Consider the following 17,356-nt stretch of genomic DNA (forward strand, 5'->3'; position numbering starts at 1 on the left):
AGACCCACTTGTAGCCAATTGGTTTGGTTCCAAATGGAGGATCAACCAGCTTCCAAGTGCCATTCTTTATGAGGGCATCATACTCCTTCTGCATCGCTTCTTTCCATTTATCATGAGAAGCAACTTCTTTGAAGGAAGTTGGTTCAAAATCTGTAGACAAGTTCAATTCACAATCATAAGTAACATCCATATCAATAGGTGAATTAGAGTTATCTACATCACCTCCATCTTGTCGGTTTGAATTTCTGGTTCCTGTTTTTCCAATTTCATCAGGATGAACACTTTCAAGTGTCTTTGTCAGCCACTTTGGGGGACCTTTTTGAGATGGTCCAGGCTGTTCTGTTGATTGAGTTGGGACTGAATCAAGATTAAGTCTCCCAATTCTATCAATTACATCACTTAAAGCATCATCCGTTGTTGGAGTGTCATGCAGGGGAGATTGTTCTTCAGAAGGAGATTCCACATGTTGATCTAGTATAGGAATCCCCCCTTCAAGATGTGGAATCTGATTATCAAACTCTTGGAATGATTTCGGTTTTGTGAATCTATCCAAGCGATCAAGTTGCCGCTCAAGAACACTGTTAGACTTGGATGATTCAAGAAAAATGACATCTCTAGATAAAACAAACTTTTTATTTACTTCATCATAAAGGCGGTATGCTTTAGATGTGTTTTAATACCCCAGGAAGATACACTTACGACTTCTAGCACCAAGTTTGTTTCTATGTACCTTTGGTATTAAAGCATAACAGGTGGAGCCAAATATCCTGAGATGTTTTACCAAAGGAACATGTCCATACCACAATTCATAAGGAGTCTTGTTTCTTATAGCACTAGATGGACATCTATTCTTTATATATGCAGCACATAGAACAGCATCAGCCCAAAACATTGTCTTTACATTTTTGAAGAAAAGCATGGATCGTACCATATTCAAAATTGTTCTGTTCATTCTTTCAGCTACACCATTCTGTTGAGGATTATAAGGCACAGTTGTTTGATGTTTAATCCCATGTTGGCGAAGATAGTGTTCAAATTCATTTGATGTATATTCTTTTCCATTATCAGTGCGAATAGACCCAATATGAGATTGTGCATCATTTTCAATCCATTTATGAAAATTCTTGAATGTTTGAAAAGCATCAGATTTGTTCTTCAAAAAATAAACCCAACACATTCTGGTGTAATCATCAATAAATGTCATGATATATTTATTTCCATTTACAGAAGGAACAAGCATTGGACCACATAAATCTGAATGAATAAGTTCAAGCTTCCTATGTGCTCTTGAATGTGAATCATGAAAATACTGTTTGCTATGCTTTCCTAGAATGCAAGCATCACATTGTTTATGTTTTCTAGGAATTGTAGGCAAACCAGCAACACCATTTTTCTTCAACAAGCGGAGACTATCATAGTTTAAATGTCCAAATCTAGCATGCCATAATAAACTTGATGGAAGTGCACCTTCTTCATGATTAGAAATATATGAGAAATGTTGTGCATGAGCAGAGGTTCCTTGTAGTTTAAGAAGTCTTTCTTCTTCTATACCCCTCATGACAAGTGAGTGGTCAAATGCCCTTCTTACCTCAAGCTTGCCATCAAACACGTGAATGGAGTGACCTTGCTGGCGGATATGCACCAGGGACAGCAACTTTCTCTTCAGCTGTGGGAGATATAGAACATGATCCAGAAGAAAGTCTGGAAGACTAGGCAGTTTAAGCCTGATTGTGCCAAGCCCTGATGGCTTGATTTTTGACTGGTCTGCAAAGTATACTTCTCCATCAACATTGTCAGTGAAATCTTCAAAGAAATCTTTCCTATGAGTCATATGACAGGTTGCTCCTGAATCAAGCAACCAGTCATTTTTCGAAGAAGAAAGTGAAGCATTAAACAAATATTCATTTACTCCAATGTTACATTGTGCCTCAATATAGTGAGCGGATTCGGGTGCTTTACCTTTGTCTGTGTCATCAGTTTTACCTTTCTGCTGATTTCTTCTCTGCTCAACTTTGTCCCATGGTAGCTTGCATGTAGAAGCATCATGTGATCCATTTCGTTTGCAGCGAATGCAATGAAGATCTGCCTTTTCTGCTTGAGGATTTCTGCCCCCCCTGCCTCTGAAGTATCTTCCTCTTCCTCTTCGTCCACCTCTTCCTCTTGTAGAATCTTGAGCAGGATGCTTTTCTTTATGAACAAGGCAAACAGTCTCTTCAGAAGATTCAGGGATTGTTTTCTTTCCAAAGGCTTTCTCTCTTTCAGCAAACTTTTTCACAAGAGTGTCAAAGGTTATATCTTTAAGATTTCCATTTTCTTGTAAAGACTCAAGATAGTTAGAGTAGGTAGGATAGAGTGCTTTGAGAAAGGCAATAAGAGAGATATCCAGCTCAACCTTAGTGGATTTAATATCATGCACTATAGACTTTATTTCAGATGCAAGAGTAAGAGGATCATTATTTTTCAGTTTAAGAGTGAAGAGTTTAATCATGAGCTGAACAACTTCAAGTGCAAAATGTGTATCATAGAGTTCTTTCAGCTTTTGTAAAGCTTCAAAGGCAGTGGAATAGGATGAAATATGACGACTTACTTCCTCATTTACAGATGCTGCGATCAATGCAAAGGCTTTGCTGTTCTTGTTTTCCCAAATGGCGAGTTCTTTGTCTGATGTGGGCTGCACAGGGTCTTTGTCTTCTTCTCCGACACACACTCCTTTCCACAGCTCATTGTAGATAAGGGTGTGTTTTACCATCCGAGACCATTCAGAATAGTTCTCCTTGCCAGTGAGAACTATTCCGACCATAGAAATGATTGAATGCATTCTGTTGATAAAAGACTTCTGCTGGAAAAAAAATCTTATGCCACAGCCTTATGCACTAACATTTGCATCAGCATATCAACATTTCTTATATAAAAAATCTCATGGATCACTTCAATATATATCATGCAATACTACAGATGCTTTGATATAAAATCACTCTCACTGATATAAACACTCTGACTGCTTTGAAAACTGCTTACTATTCAATACTCAAAACTGCCATCATTTGAAAAATGAACAGCACAACTTTATACCAAAACCGCCATTAAAATCATCTCTTCGTATTCTCAAACTTAAGGGACTCACAGATTACAGAGCGACTTCAATTCATCAAGAGAACCATGCCTTGAGAAAAAGAAAAGTTCTCAAAAGGCCACAAATATGCATAAACCAACTGCGCAAATACACTGCACTTCTCTTCAAACAAGTCTACATACTTTAATGGTGATTATGCCCCTAAAACAACACATAATAAAGTATTTAATCAAGCTTTCTGTACACGTGAGTTTCTGCAAGCAGCTGGCGGTGGGAGTGAAACCTTCTCTTTTTAAAAAACTCAGGAAAGCTGAGAGGTGGTGGTGATATGGAAGACCATGCCAATGGCATCAAGGAATGGTCTCTTCGAGTTGCTCTTCTATAACACCGCAGGTAATGCATACGCCGTGGGAATTTCCATGGGATATTCTGGACAAGGGGATACCAAGAGGGCACAGTCTCCAGCTAACCGGAATGATCTCTATAACACCGCAGGTAATGCATATTCCGTGGGAATTTCCATGGGATATTCTGGACAAGGGGATACCAAGAGGGCATAGTCTCCAGCTAACTGGAATGATCTCGTGACAGAGAATCCCACTCTCAACCTCACCGATGACGGAAACCTTGTTATCTCCAATGGAAACGGGAGCAGTGTTTGGTCCTCAAACACTTCCGGATATCTCGTTGTGGGATGCGAACTCCGAAACAACGGCAACCAAAAAACACAGTCTTTATTAAAATAAGAACGCAACCACCATTACAAAACGCAGTTACCATTACATGTAACGCAGTCACATTTTTTTTTTTTACAAACGCAGTCACCATTACAGCAATTCAACGCAGTCATGAAGATGGCATGGCTTTGATACAAAAAACGCAGTCACCATTTACAAAAAAAAACGCAGTCTTCATTACAAACTCCAATATCATTTTTAAAAAAAAACGCAGTTGCATTTTCACCAAAAACGCAGTCATGGTTATGACAACAGAAACGCATCAACACATACTTACATTCAACAGCGCATTCCACGCTCACCGCACCATATTTTGTCAGAGGCGCTCAGAACACCGCCAGAAGCACTCAGTCTCAGGACAGAGGTTTCATGAGGCAGCAGAAACCTGGCAGAGGCAGGAGTTATTTCTGGGACCTGTGCTCTGACACCATGTCAGGCCAGGGTAACTCCAGCAATTAATGAGCGCAAGACAGAACTGACTATCTTATTCATTTAGACAATTATTATTTATACATATACAAAATGGATCAGTTCATCTTCTAGATGACTGTCCAGCTTCACCTCATCCGTTTCAGATTAGGTGTCAACAGTGGACATTCCTATCATTTCCACCACTGATTCTTGGGCACTTAGAGATTTTAAGCCTGGTTAGGATAACCCATGATAAATATTATATCTATGAGCATTCGGGGTTTGGGAGCCACTCTAAAAAATTGGCCCTAAAACATGTAATTTAGGACTCTCGACCTTTCATTGTTCTCATATAGGAAAATCTTGTTGATTCACATAAGGCCATTTCATATTTCATAACAATTTACCCTTCATGGCACATAGTTGGGGTTAGTTCAATGGGTACTTTGGGTGGTCTCATAGCAATGTGGGATGCTCACCGAGCAGATTTTCATGATTTCAGTCTTTTTGTAGGCATTCTATTGTCTCCACATATCAAAGGTATTCCCAATCATATACATCTACTTAATATATATGCTCCATGTAGAAATCGAGTAACCTTCTGGTATCGAGTACAACAATGCAATCTTCTAAAGATTAGTACGCTTATCTTGGCACGTGATTTGAATGCAACTCTCATGCCACAGGAAAATCGGGGGACACACAGTAGGGAAGATCCACTTGCAGATCATCTATACAACATCTTTGCAGATAATCATTTGGTGGATATTTTCCCTTGCCCACTCTCCCCTACATGGAATAATCAACGGGTGGGAGATGAGCAAGTGGGGAAACGATTAGATAGATTTTTGGTACAAGAGGATTTGGTAGAGAGTCTTGGAAGTTTGAATCGACGATATACATGTCATACATTTATGATCACACGCCTATTATTCTAATGTGGAAAATGGAGAATGTTCGAAGGGGGATCCCTTTCAAATTTAACAAAGTAAGGCTAGAAGACTCTATATTTCCCATATCCCTGCTAGAGTAGGATATTTCCGTGTTAGAGTAGGATATTTATACAGGTTATAAACATAAAAATAAAAATAAAAATTATGTTATAAATAGAAAAATAAATGAATATGTTGTAAAGTAATTAGAAGTAAAAAAAATGTGTGAACTAGATGTTTAAATCTTATACTTTTCAAAAATATTTCAACAAGAGATTTAAACAAACTATTTGAAGATCTATGTTAACTAATTTATGTCAATGCCAACTTCATATATCTATATATAGAAAAATAAATAAGACAATTTAAACAATTAAAAATAGAATTATGAAATTTTACACTCTAAAAAATTTATACGTGAACAAATTTGATCCCTCTTTGCTTATATTAGATCCCTACTTAAAATAGATCTAATTATACACATAGTTAAATCCAATTATTATATCTTTGAAACTTTCAAATAAAATAGTGAAAAGGTGAAAGAAATTACCATTTCTCATATTATATTTATAAATGCTTTTAATCTTCCCAAAAAAAAAAACTACAAAATATGAAGTATGAACTATGGAAACGCAACTCACATTTAAAAAAAAACCATTAAAAATCACAATATACATATTAAAAATAACATCACAACATACATATTAAAAAGAACAACAATACAACCGAATTTCTTTGTCTCCCACCATATAATACGGCCCAATTTTCCAATTTTTTTTTATTGCTCCCCCCTTTATCCCTTTCTATGATGTATCCACTCGTTTTCTTACCAACTTGGGGTATGCTGGTATACAAAAACTTGATTAAGGTGAAGTAAAGGTTAAAGGAAAAGCAACCTCTTGCGTTTAAGATAAAGGCGACTAGGAATTTGAAAATACACCAATTTTGTGAACAATAAATGATTTGATTGCATAGGCAGCTAAAAATCTGAAAAAGAGGAACACTCAAGGCGGACGTGAAAAGAAGTTTCAATCGCGTTTATATTTGGCTCCTACGTTACGAATGAAGAGATTTTAGTTTTTGCTCGCGTACCCATTTTTCCCTTTTTCATTTCCACCCCTAACACTCCCCTTTCCGCGGGGATCGTTAAGGTTTCCGAGTTCTTTGCCTGCAAAATTAAGGGATTTTTTCCTCTCCTTTTCTGCCACTGCCAGGTGAGTTTTCATATTCATCCATTATTTCTTCGGTGAAAATTCTGAAACAGTCATTGGTTTGTGTTTTTTTGGTACGAGTTTCTTCACAAGTGCCTGCGAGGGCTTGTACGATACTGGCAAGTCATTATTTTTTCTGCCAGGGTTCCAGCGATCTGAATCTCCTTTTCCTTTTGTGGTTCTTATATACATAGATAATAAGTCCCTCCGTTTAAATCAGGGTTTCTGAATTTTTTGGTCAGATTATTGTGAGAACATAAGCTATTTTAAGACTCTCCATGCTCACGTTTTACCTCAATTTACCAGGACCGTTTTCCTTTGTTTGCATGTTTATTTCTGCCTATTTTTGCATGTTTTTTTTTCTGCCTATTGTTTTATTTTATTTTATTACATGAAGAGTATAATTCTTTCCTAGCAGTATGGAAGATAAGAATGAAGTATGATTTAACACTATGAAATATTATAGTGCTACCCCTTCGCGCCCATATTTTCTCCAATTGGTTGTTTCCAACTGAAAATTAGTTAGTTGAACTGTATGAAACATTATAGTGCAACCCCTTCGCTTCCATATTTTCTCCAATTGGTTGTTCTCAACTGAAAATTAGTTAGTTATGTGTCAGATTGTTCAACTGCAGCGTTTTTGCTGAAAGTTTGTGGACAGGCGTGAGTGCTGGGTACTGGTTCAAAGATAAATACATTTACCTGACCATGTGTTAAGAAGTGATATTATTCTAAACAGCCTTTATAGCCTTGGAACATTCATTGCTAACAATCCTTAAGTTTAACCCTCAAAATTTATCTTCTAACCCTGTTTAGGAGGAAGTTGCAGATAAGTTGGTCTATACTGTGACACTCATATTAACTGTTACAACTGCTCCACATGAAAGTGTTTAACGCTCTTAACAACTGCCAGCATGTCTGAAACTGACACCACCACTGTAAGCATTTATTCTGAACGCTTTTTTCCTACTGGAAATCTGGAATTCAAGGTTACTGGTCAGTTACTACTGGCCTGGAAAAGATGATAACTGCAGAGACCAGTTGTTTATGGTATGAAATGCTAAATACTTATCCCCGCAGTTGATGTATATGGAGTCTGCAGTGCTCCTATTACTTTGATTTGTCTTACAAATGCAGTCTGAGTGATATTTGTCATTATATCTTAATTTCAATTATAAACTTTCTTTGTTCCTTGTAAATAAAAACCAGGTTAGAGGTGTTATCTAGTTTAGAATTGCAAATTCAGTTCGTTTGTGAGAAAAATAAGCCTTAATTATAAAGTGAGTCGTGATCTCATAAATTTCTGATTAATTCAGATGTTTATAACCTGTATATTCAGAGGGGAAGACTCTATATCCCTGCTAGAGTAGGATATTTCTTAAGATATAAGTTGGGTTGAATATGTGCCATATATAAAGGTATGGACAGAGACACATGATCAAGAAATTCCATGGTGTTACCTCAGTTGGCTGATGTACCAACCAAAATCTAGCAGACTGTCGAGTTAAATACCATAATGAAGTACCTATTTCAATGTAATTGATATGTGGAGGAGGGGTCTAAGTGTCTTTACTGATGTTTTTGTTGCTTTTACCAAATAGAGAACATAGGCTTGACCTCATTTATTGGCAGCTCAATACTTTTAGAAAATTTTCCTTAACAATTGTCAACATGATGAGTTTTGTTAAAATCTACCTTATGAGGAAATAAATGGTGTGAATGTCATGACCAATGTTTTGGCTGAGAGAGTTCCTATAGGACAGATATTAATGAGACAACAACACTTAAGAAAATATTAGTGAATTAGTTACTAGAACAACAACAAGATATTTGGATGGTTTAATGACTACTTTAGATATAATTTTAGTGATCTCCTACTTAAAAATGTGCTTAAATGTTAAATGTACAACTCATACATATTCTTGTGGGATTTACTGTTGTGGGAAAAGCTCATACATATTCCCATGCTAATAATCAGTTGTGGGAAATTGTGCTCTGTTTCCCAAGCTAATAATCAGTTTACTATGTTTCCCAAGCTAATAATCAGTGCACCATCGTGTAATTTTGGCATCAAATACCAAGGCGTGTGCATGGGAACTCATGAACAACCATTCATATTTGAATCTATGGAACTAAATTCATAAATTGTAATGGTTCTTTATGTTCTCACAACAAATTTTGGGAGCTGCAAATTCGTAAATAGAGGCCTATTTATCTAATTTATCTAGTTGGGACTGTAATCACTCAAATCTTGAACCCAAATTGGAAGGTAGATTTCTCATGAAATTGTCATATGGAGTTAGAGTGCATTGTTGTTGGTGGTTAGCATTGGTCTTGGCTTTCCACAGTAAGAAAAACAAACCTTGAAAACAATAGCAGAACATTCAAAAGAATCATAAAAACTTAAGCTATGATGTTGAGATTTATGATTCTTTGGCATAAGTTTTAGTTGTTGTGTTTAATTTTCTTAGAAAATTTTGTTAGTTCTTTTTTAATTGGGAAATTATGTTCAAACCTTATGATGCTTCTTAGTTGTGTGTTTGGGAAAAATAATCTGCACTAGAAGTATATCCTTTCCACATTTAAGTTGATACAATGACAGGTGCTTTGCCATATGAGTTGTCTCATACTTGGTGTTTCTCTTTTTATCAAGCCATTACATGGGACTCAGTTTTGGGACTCAGTTTTGATAAGATCTTAGAAGGCCAAGCATGATTTGGATCATAGTTTGAGGTGTGTTGAGTCCATAGTGCCACAAATATTAGGGCAACAGGTGGGTAGCTGACATGCCACCTTTTTTAAATTTTTTGTTTTTAACTTTATACATGCCTCTAGGAAATTTGTCACTGTGCAATTGAGTATTCAAGAGAATGGAGAAGTCATATAATTTTTCCTTTTTTTATTTATTTATGTGTATCAGGAAGTGAGCATCTATTATATTTAAATAAAAAATGTATGTTTCAGTTGTGTTTGACTTGAGATTATCCAACAGAATTGAACCAAGGGGGCCTAATTTTAGTTTGAGTGGTTGGTTATAGCATGACTAAATGTGAACCCTTGAGGCATGACCTTATATCTAAAATGGTTGATATTGTTGTGTTTCACTTGCAATTATCTATACAAATATTCTACTATAGTGGACCTGGTTTGAGTTTTCGAGCCCAGTTTGAACCTTGTCAAAGGCCTAACCAACAATCTAGTTGTGAAAATTATCCTTTGACCAACAAGGCATCTATTTATGACAACATGAAATCAAATTTAGTGATCAAGGGAGCTTATTCATGCTACACTATTGCTCAAAGGATTTTATTCCTTTTCCTACCCTACTGTAGCATGTGCAAAATGAGGGTGCTACCTCGAAATCAGTGATCCACTGCAAACACCTTAAAACTTCACCAATACAATGTTTTCTTCCCTTATGCTTAGTTATCATGCAAAATAATGAAGCATCAAAATTACAACATTCATAGGCTGTGTTTTCTATCACTGATGGGCTGAACAAGAATTTCGGTATCTGCAAATTAGCAGTACCTTCAAAGTTCAAACACATGTAGGTGTTGACATAAGCTAGTGAGAGGATTAGTCCATCCAAGATTGCATAGGATTGTAATAATTATTGCCCATTAACTTTGAAAATTGTCCTTTTCTACCACCTGGGAGCACATAATGCTGTTATGTTTTGTCCCTCATGAAATATTGGCTCCACGAGATAGTATAGCATGTCATTTTGGTAGGTGTGTATCAGGGAATGTGAGTGATAGGCACATATCAAGTGCAGTGAAAAGTGATCTAAAAAGATTACCTCAAGTGCAGTTGCTTTGGTTGTAAGGATCTGAAGTTCACTTGTTGATTTTCCTGTGAATTCTTTAAACCTTGCATTCTCTTCTGTGAGAGCCTAGATTTGGCTCATGCATTGATCTCTGTCTTCTATAACATGTTGAAGTTCTCTATGCACCCTCTCTATCTCTTCATTCAAGGCATTTCGTTGTTTTTTTCCTTCAAGAAGGGATTCTTGGTCAGGTAAGAAGAGTGTTAATCAACATTCTTATATATAATGTCATCTACGCAATGGAACAGAAGCAATATTTATTGGATCATATGCAATCACTATTGCTTCAAGCATTATATAGAAAGGTGAATGAGTTTCACAATACTACAGCTTGCCTGGCAGATATTGTCAGACCCATAATATACTTGCCTTAGCATTTTATAGTTGTGTCTGGAAAGCAGCAGCACTGCCCCGTACAACACTAAGAGTTTCTACAATAGCAACTTTTTCTTGCTTTGTCTTCATATTCTCTTCTGTAGCAGCATCAACATCAATCTACAACTTGTTGTTGTACACTTGAAGGCGTGTTATATTCTGTTAGCCGTTTTTTAATATCATTTAAAGATTTGATCTGGCAAGAAAAGGCAAAAGTGAATCAACAAGATTGTCAAAAGGGGAAGCTAAAATCATGAAAAAAATTATTTTGTTGTACACCTGAAGGCGTGTTATATTCTGTTAGCTGTTTTTTAATATCATTTAAAGATTTGATCTGGCAAGAAAAGGCAAAAGTGAATCAACAAGATTGTCAAAAGGGGAAGCTAAAATCATGAAAAAAATTATTTTGTGTCAGAAACATGTAAAGAGAAGAAGAAACATAAAACAGTTTACATACTTAATCATTTGAAGTTGAAAGTTCATTCTTAAGTTTGTCTATATGGTTGGAAAGCAGTTTACATACTTAATCATTTGAAGTTGAAAGTTCATTCTTAAGTTTGTCTATATGGTTGGAAAGCTTTGAGTTTTCTTCTCTAGAAATACGCAATCCCTCTGAATCATTTTCATGTACCACCAGATGTTCCTACAAACAATAATATTTCGGTTAGGTACTTAACATAACCCAGTAAGAAATCAATGAGCCATAAAATCAGAAAATTGTAATTAACATTGATTGTGATTTAAAAGGAAGAGAGTAAACAAACAAATTAACCTACCTGTTTTTCTGAATTGGTTGTTCCAAGGTCTGCCTCAAGAGTAGAGCATCTTATTTTTAGTTGTGTGAGATCATCCTCCAACTTTCCTTTCTCAAACTTCATTGCAGGAACTGGACAATGCAATGAAACTATCAAGAACACAATACCAACTCACTACTTGCATGGTATCTTCAAGAGAGTTATTCACAACAATGTTAACAAAAGTGAAAGCTACCAGTAGCTAGTAGAAAACATAACTGATTCCCATGATTACTAGCAAGAAATTTTCTAGCACAAAAGGCACATACCTATTAGTTGCAAGTCGGTATCATGATGATGAGAACGAGACTCTGGAATGCCTTCAAAATATGTGAGAACTCTCAGATTTTAGTTGTACTACAGATGAATACAAGATGAGAAATGCTCCATATTGTGACATTAAGGGATAGATGGAGGGCAATGTACATTTCATTCTCTCCCCTTAAAGAGTCGCTTGGGACTATGCTAATGGTAACTCACCAATGCATTGGATATGTACTAGCTGTATTATCAAAATATGCGACAAGCAACAATAAACATAAGCCTTTTACACTCCCAAACGTAATAACAGGTTCCAAGCATGTGCAACATTGCCTCTACGTTCTCTAATATAAGCCTAATTAAGAGAACAGTACAGTGTTATTGCACGCTTGCTTTTGTTGATAAAACTCTTCTTTAAGTATTGATATAAATGATGATAATATCATTTTTTCCATATAGCTGTAGAAAACAGAGGGATATAAACAGAGGGATATAATATAGCTGTAGAAAAAAATGAAGTTGAAGATGGAGTGTTCCAGGAAAGCATTTTTATTTTTGATGGCATAACTAACGCAAGTCCAATTAGAGAATAATTGTTTGATATGGACAACAATGGAAAACATGAGGGATTCATTGACCCTGCCAAAATTGAGGGAAACAATGGCGAGGAAGCTCGAGAGACCCAAAATTTGAAAGTTGGAGAAAATATACAGATTGTGCTGAGCAAGCGGGAACCTTCCCAATTGGATACTCCGTTGAGGATCCCTGAGGTTACAGAGGGATATAATATATCTCCTTGTTTAAGCACCTTATTTGGCTTGGACTCCAGTATTCCATCCAAAAGTTCAGAACTTAGAAAAAGTTACAATATATCCCCTTATTTAAGTATGAATGAATCTCTTGTAGAAGAAAAGGATGTGTGCAATCAACAACTTTCCTTGGATAAGCCATTGAAGAGGCTCGAACATGCTGAGGGACCAGAATATGATACCCCACTGAAAAAGCTTGAGCTTATAGAAAATAATGTGACATGAGAGATTGAATATTTGTCACTGCATGTCCCACTTGGAGACTGTGTGTCTCTCATGGAGAAGGATGCTATGGTTTTGGAAGGGGAAAAGCATTCTAAAAGTATTCTCCTCACAGAAAATCCTGCAGAATCTGGAGAAGTTGCTGAGGGTTCTACGATTTTGGCTGATATGAATGTTCCTAGTAAATGGGATTAAAAAAGCACCAAACTTGTAGAGAGAATACTGACATTGAGAAATATATTGCAAACTTTGCAATTGAACTTACAAGGACAACTGCTAAAGTCATTCTATGCTACGCCTTCCAGAAGGTTGATGAATTCAAAATGTAATGGAAGCACAGAGAAAACCAGAGATACCATTTTTGTTTACAGGCCAAGGAAATCCATAGGAAGTGACGAGGCTATGCACAGTTCATTGAAGGAGAGTTATACCGAGCTACCGGGACAACTTAGTTTATGGAAGCTACATAATCTACACAAAGAAAAAGAAACAATAGCAAAGGATTCTGAAAAGGTAAGCTAACTTATGCATGAACTTCATACTTTTCCATATTCTTTATCAGATTCATCTTAAGGAACATAGTACATAGTTGGTACACTGTATGTATGAGATTTTTTCATTTTTATTTTAAGGAGATAATTAAACAATTTGTTTCACAAAATTTCTCATCACCTGCACTAGAATAGAGGATGGAATCCTTGGACACACCACTAAAGATGCTTGTACATACTGAGGGCCATCATATATCTCCTTGCTTGTATACATTATTTGGACCAAAATGTAGTACGCCATTGACAAATCGTGAGCTTACAGAAGATAATGATAAGGTTGTTACTGGCACACCATTTGAAAATTCTAGGCAACCGCCATTACTGACTAAATCACGGGGAGTAGACAATTTTGGCAATGAGTTGCCGTAGTTAGTTTATGTATCCCATGAAAAGAGGCCTGGTTTACAACACCACAAGAAAGTTGGTGCAATGGATGCATTGGTATATTCCTAGCTATGTACACATCTCTATTTTTTTGTTGATTTCCTCATATGAAATTCATTAATTATTATGCTGACACTGATGATTGTTATCCATTGCTCCACTTAGGTCCAAGTGTCTGTTGTCCTCACAAATGGCCTCTTTCGGTTGAACCTTGATTGTGATCATTATATAAACATCAACAAAGCTATTCATGAGGCAATGTGTTTTCTAATGGATTCAGTTCTTGGGAAGAAAACTTTCTATGTACAGTTTTCTCAAAGATTGACACAATCGATATGCTAATTGTAACAGTGTGTTCTCTGATGTAAACATTGATCAACACCCAAAATGTTTTCTTATATGCAATTATGAAATTTTCATATAATTTCAGCCTATCATATTAATACTGAAATCTTTGCAGATCACCTTCAGAGGTTTCGATGGTATCCAAGGGCCTGTTTATGTGGGTACATGGTGTTGTTTTAATGGACAAGCACTCTATGGTTATGATCATGTTCTCACTGAGCAGGATCTTTTAGCAACATGCTTTTTGAGATGTTGTTGGGGATCTAGAAAGAAGAGCATAAAATAAAACAAAAGGTACGATGATGATAAGAAGAGAGCCAAGCGAACTGAATCTACTATACCCATATTTAGTTTGGAAGACATGGAAGAGGGTGTTTAAGGTGAGTCCATGTCCAAACCAGTGATTTATATTTTTGACAACTCATTTACCCTTAAACATTTTTCACCCTCACCCTTCTTTGAAATTGCGTATTGTAGGATTTGATGATGATAAATCATTGCTCATGTCCCAAAGGAGCTTATAGAAAAGATTTGGTCAATCACCAGTGTTTATTCAATCTACCCTCATGGAAAATGGTGGTCTTCCACAATCTGCGAATCCTTCTTCTTTATTGAAAGAAACCATTCATGTTATCAGCTGTGGATATGAAGACAAGTTAGAATGGGGAAAAGAGGTATGAGTTGAGGTGGATCTGCATCTATTTGATGATGATGTGGATTTCTTTTAGTTCATTGAATTAGTTTTTTCTATAATGAAGTTGTATAAACATTTTTCCTGAATGTGCATAAATTCTCTTCAGAATAAGGCAACATTTTGTTTAGGAAACCAAGCACCAGGCAACTGTTCATGAAGCAAATATCTAATATGAATGGGCTCTCATATTTTGTGCAGATTGGGTGGATTTATGGTTCTGTCACAGAAGATATTTTGACTGGGTTTAAAATGCATGATCGAGGTTGGATTTCAATATACTGCATGCTTGCACGTCCCACATTCAAGGGATCTGCACCAATCAATATTTCAGATCATTTGAATCAAGTGCTTCGATGGGCCCTTGTTTCTGTTGAAATTTTACTGAGTAGGCATTGTCCAATTTGGTATGGCTACACCAATTGCAGAGGCTGGAATACATCAATACCATAGTTTATCCTTTCACATCCCTCTCACTGGTTGCATATTGTACCCTGCCAGCTGTTTGTCTTCTTACAGGGAAGTTTATCATTCCTGAGGTAATATTGTCAACCCTTACTGACCTTAATCTTGTCAAGATTTACGCACCTCTAATGCAACCTGTCTTTTATATTTTTTTTGGATTTTGTTCTCATACAATGCTTCACATTTTTCCCCTGATTTTTATATTTATTTTGATCTGTAGATTAGCAACTTTGCAAGTGTGTTCTTCATACTATATTTTATTTACATTTTTACAACTGTTATTCTAGAGCTATGCTGGAGTACAATTGGCATCGATAAATGGTGGAGGAATGAGAAATTTTGGGTTATTGGAGGTGTATGAGCACATATGTTTGCCGTCTTTCAAGGGTTAATGAAAGTTCTAGCAGGGATTGGCACAAACTTTACTGTCACATCAAAGTCTTCAGATGAAGATGGTGAATTTGTTGAGATTTATGTTTTTAAGTGGACCAGTCTCCTCATCCCTCTAGCTACTTTTCTTGTGGTAAATCTTGTTGGTGTAGTAGCAGGTGTTTCCCAAGCTATTAATAGTGGTTATCAATCTTGGGGTCCATTGTTTGGAAAATTGTTTTTCTCTGTGTGGGTGATTGTTCATCTTTATCCATTCCTCAAGGGATTAATGGGTCACCAGAACTGGTCACCAACAATAGTTACTATTTGGTCAATTCTTCTTACGTCCATATTCTCCCTGCTTTGGGTGAGGATAGATCCTTTCACAACAAACACAGGATCATCATCAAACACACAACAATGTGGTGTAAATTGCTAAAACCCTTGTTAGTGTTTGTTAGTAGAAAATAAGGAGGAACTAAAAACACATCCGAGGGCCAAGAATATCTCAAATTCGTTTGTATCATTTGTAGATAATAATATTCGAGAGGGAGGGGATTTAAGCATATTGCTTTCTAGCTAGTTCCAGCATAGGGACTAAACCTTGTAGTTTGTCTTTGATTGATAGTTAAGATTGTACGGTGCAGTTGGATCTCTGTTTCAACCAAGACAGCTGAGGTTTACTTGAAGTCATGCCTATCCCAGAACTGATCTGATGCCACAGAATAATGGGCAATGGATTATATGGTTTGATATTGAAGAATGTATTTTAAAAAATATTTATTCATTTTTAAGTGACATTCCTGTCATGGACAAAATTATGGCATGTCTTAATTGAATATCATCTTTTTTAAAATGTGAAGTGGTCAATATCAAATAATTGTGTCATGTAGGAGCAGTGGCAGTTATTAAGATTTTAGGCACACACAAGTGCCTATGAAAATGGTAAATGTATGTTGTTTGTTCGTTTCATAAAATACAATTATAAGTGCCTAGGAAAATAGTGAATATATGTTGTTTTATTGTTTCTTAAATTAATAACCATGTTCATAAATCATTTACCCCATTTTTTATGATTCTATTGCATCCAAAATGTTAGTTCTGCAGTGCGTTAAATAAGATGTGTATTTGGACCTAACCCTAAATCATCTAAATTTGAGATTTTTTTTAGAAGTATTTGTTCTAGGTTTCTATTTAAATTTTAGTGAATGGAAGTTTTAACTATGTTAAACTTTTTTATCAGAGAACTTGCTTAGCACATGATTCTTCATCTTGCTTTTGATACATTTAGTTGTCTGATAACATTTATGTGATAGTATAAAGAGAACATTACCGCTGGGTGCCCAAGCTCTTCTTCTCAGACAATGTTATGGGATAAAGAGACAATGTCTCGACCACTTGTTGAAAAAGTTCCATTGGAAAGGCATTTTGATTGTTACCAGGTGTCATCTATCTCACCAAGAAAAGAATCTCTTTTGTGCGATATTTGTAGATTGCGAGAATCTACTTGATCAAACACGATTTTTCTTTACAATTAGTACTGGGTAATCTAGCTATTCCTTCCTCTATTTTATTTTTATCTCTCTATTTACTGCAGTATTGTTACAGTGGATTATAGTGGGTATCTTAAAATTTTCATGTCAACATTATATTGTAGGTAGTAGTTCACCAAGATTACTATGGTATTTTAAGGAATTCTTTTGGAGGATGGTATTGTCAACCATGTGAAGCTCTAAACTGGAAATACCAACTCCAAGCCATGAGGCGTCCAAATGTAGCTAGCCATGGTATGCCTAGTTGTGGTATGAACTGTGCTCTATGTGGTGGTTTGAGTGGTGGTTTTAAGAGGACTACTGATGGCCAGTGGGTTCATGTATTTTGCGATGAGGTAAAAATC

At 36.1% G+C, this 17,356-nt stretch overlaps 1 pseudogene across 1 annotated transcript; it reads left to right on the forward strand.

Annotated features, from left to right (window-relative positions):
- The first annotated feature begins 12,225 nt into the window (after nucleotides 1-12,225).
- Nucleotides 12,226-16,140, forward strand: LOC149149080 (putative cellulose synthase A catalytic subunit 1 [UDP-forming]; annotated as a pseudogene). The gene is made up of 5 exons (XR_016263210.1): nucleotides 12,226-12,393; nucleotides 14,050-14,314; nucleotides 14,412-14,608; nucleotides 14,827-15,164; nucleotides 15,311-16,140. The product of XR_016263210.1 is annotated as a putative cellulose synthase A catalytic subunit 1 [UDP-forming] (transcript).
- Nucleotides 16,141-17,356: the final 1,216 nt, after the last annotated feature.

This window comes from Pinus tabuliformis, chromosome 9 (genome assembly GCF_031772625.1).
Source record: "Pinus tabuliformis cultivar Carrire ecotype Pingquan chromosome 9, CPIR1, whole genome shotgun sequence".
In the NCBI taxonomy this organism is placed as follows: domain Eukaryota; kingdom Viridiplantae; phylum Streptophyta; class Pinopsida; order Pinales; family Pinaceae; genus Pinus; species Pinus tabuliformis.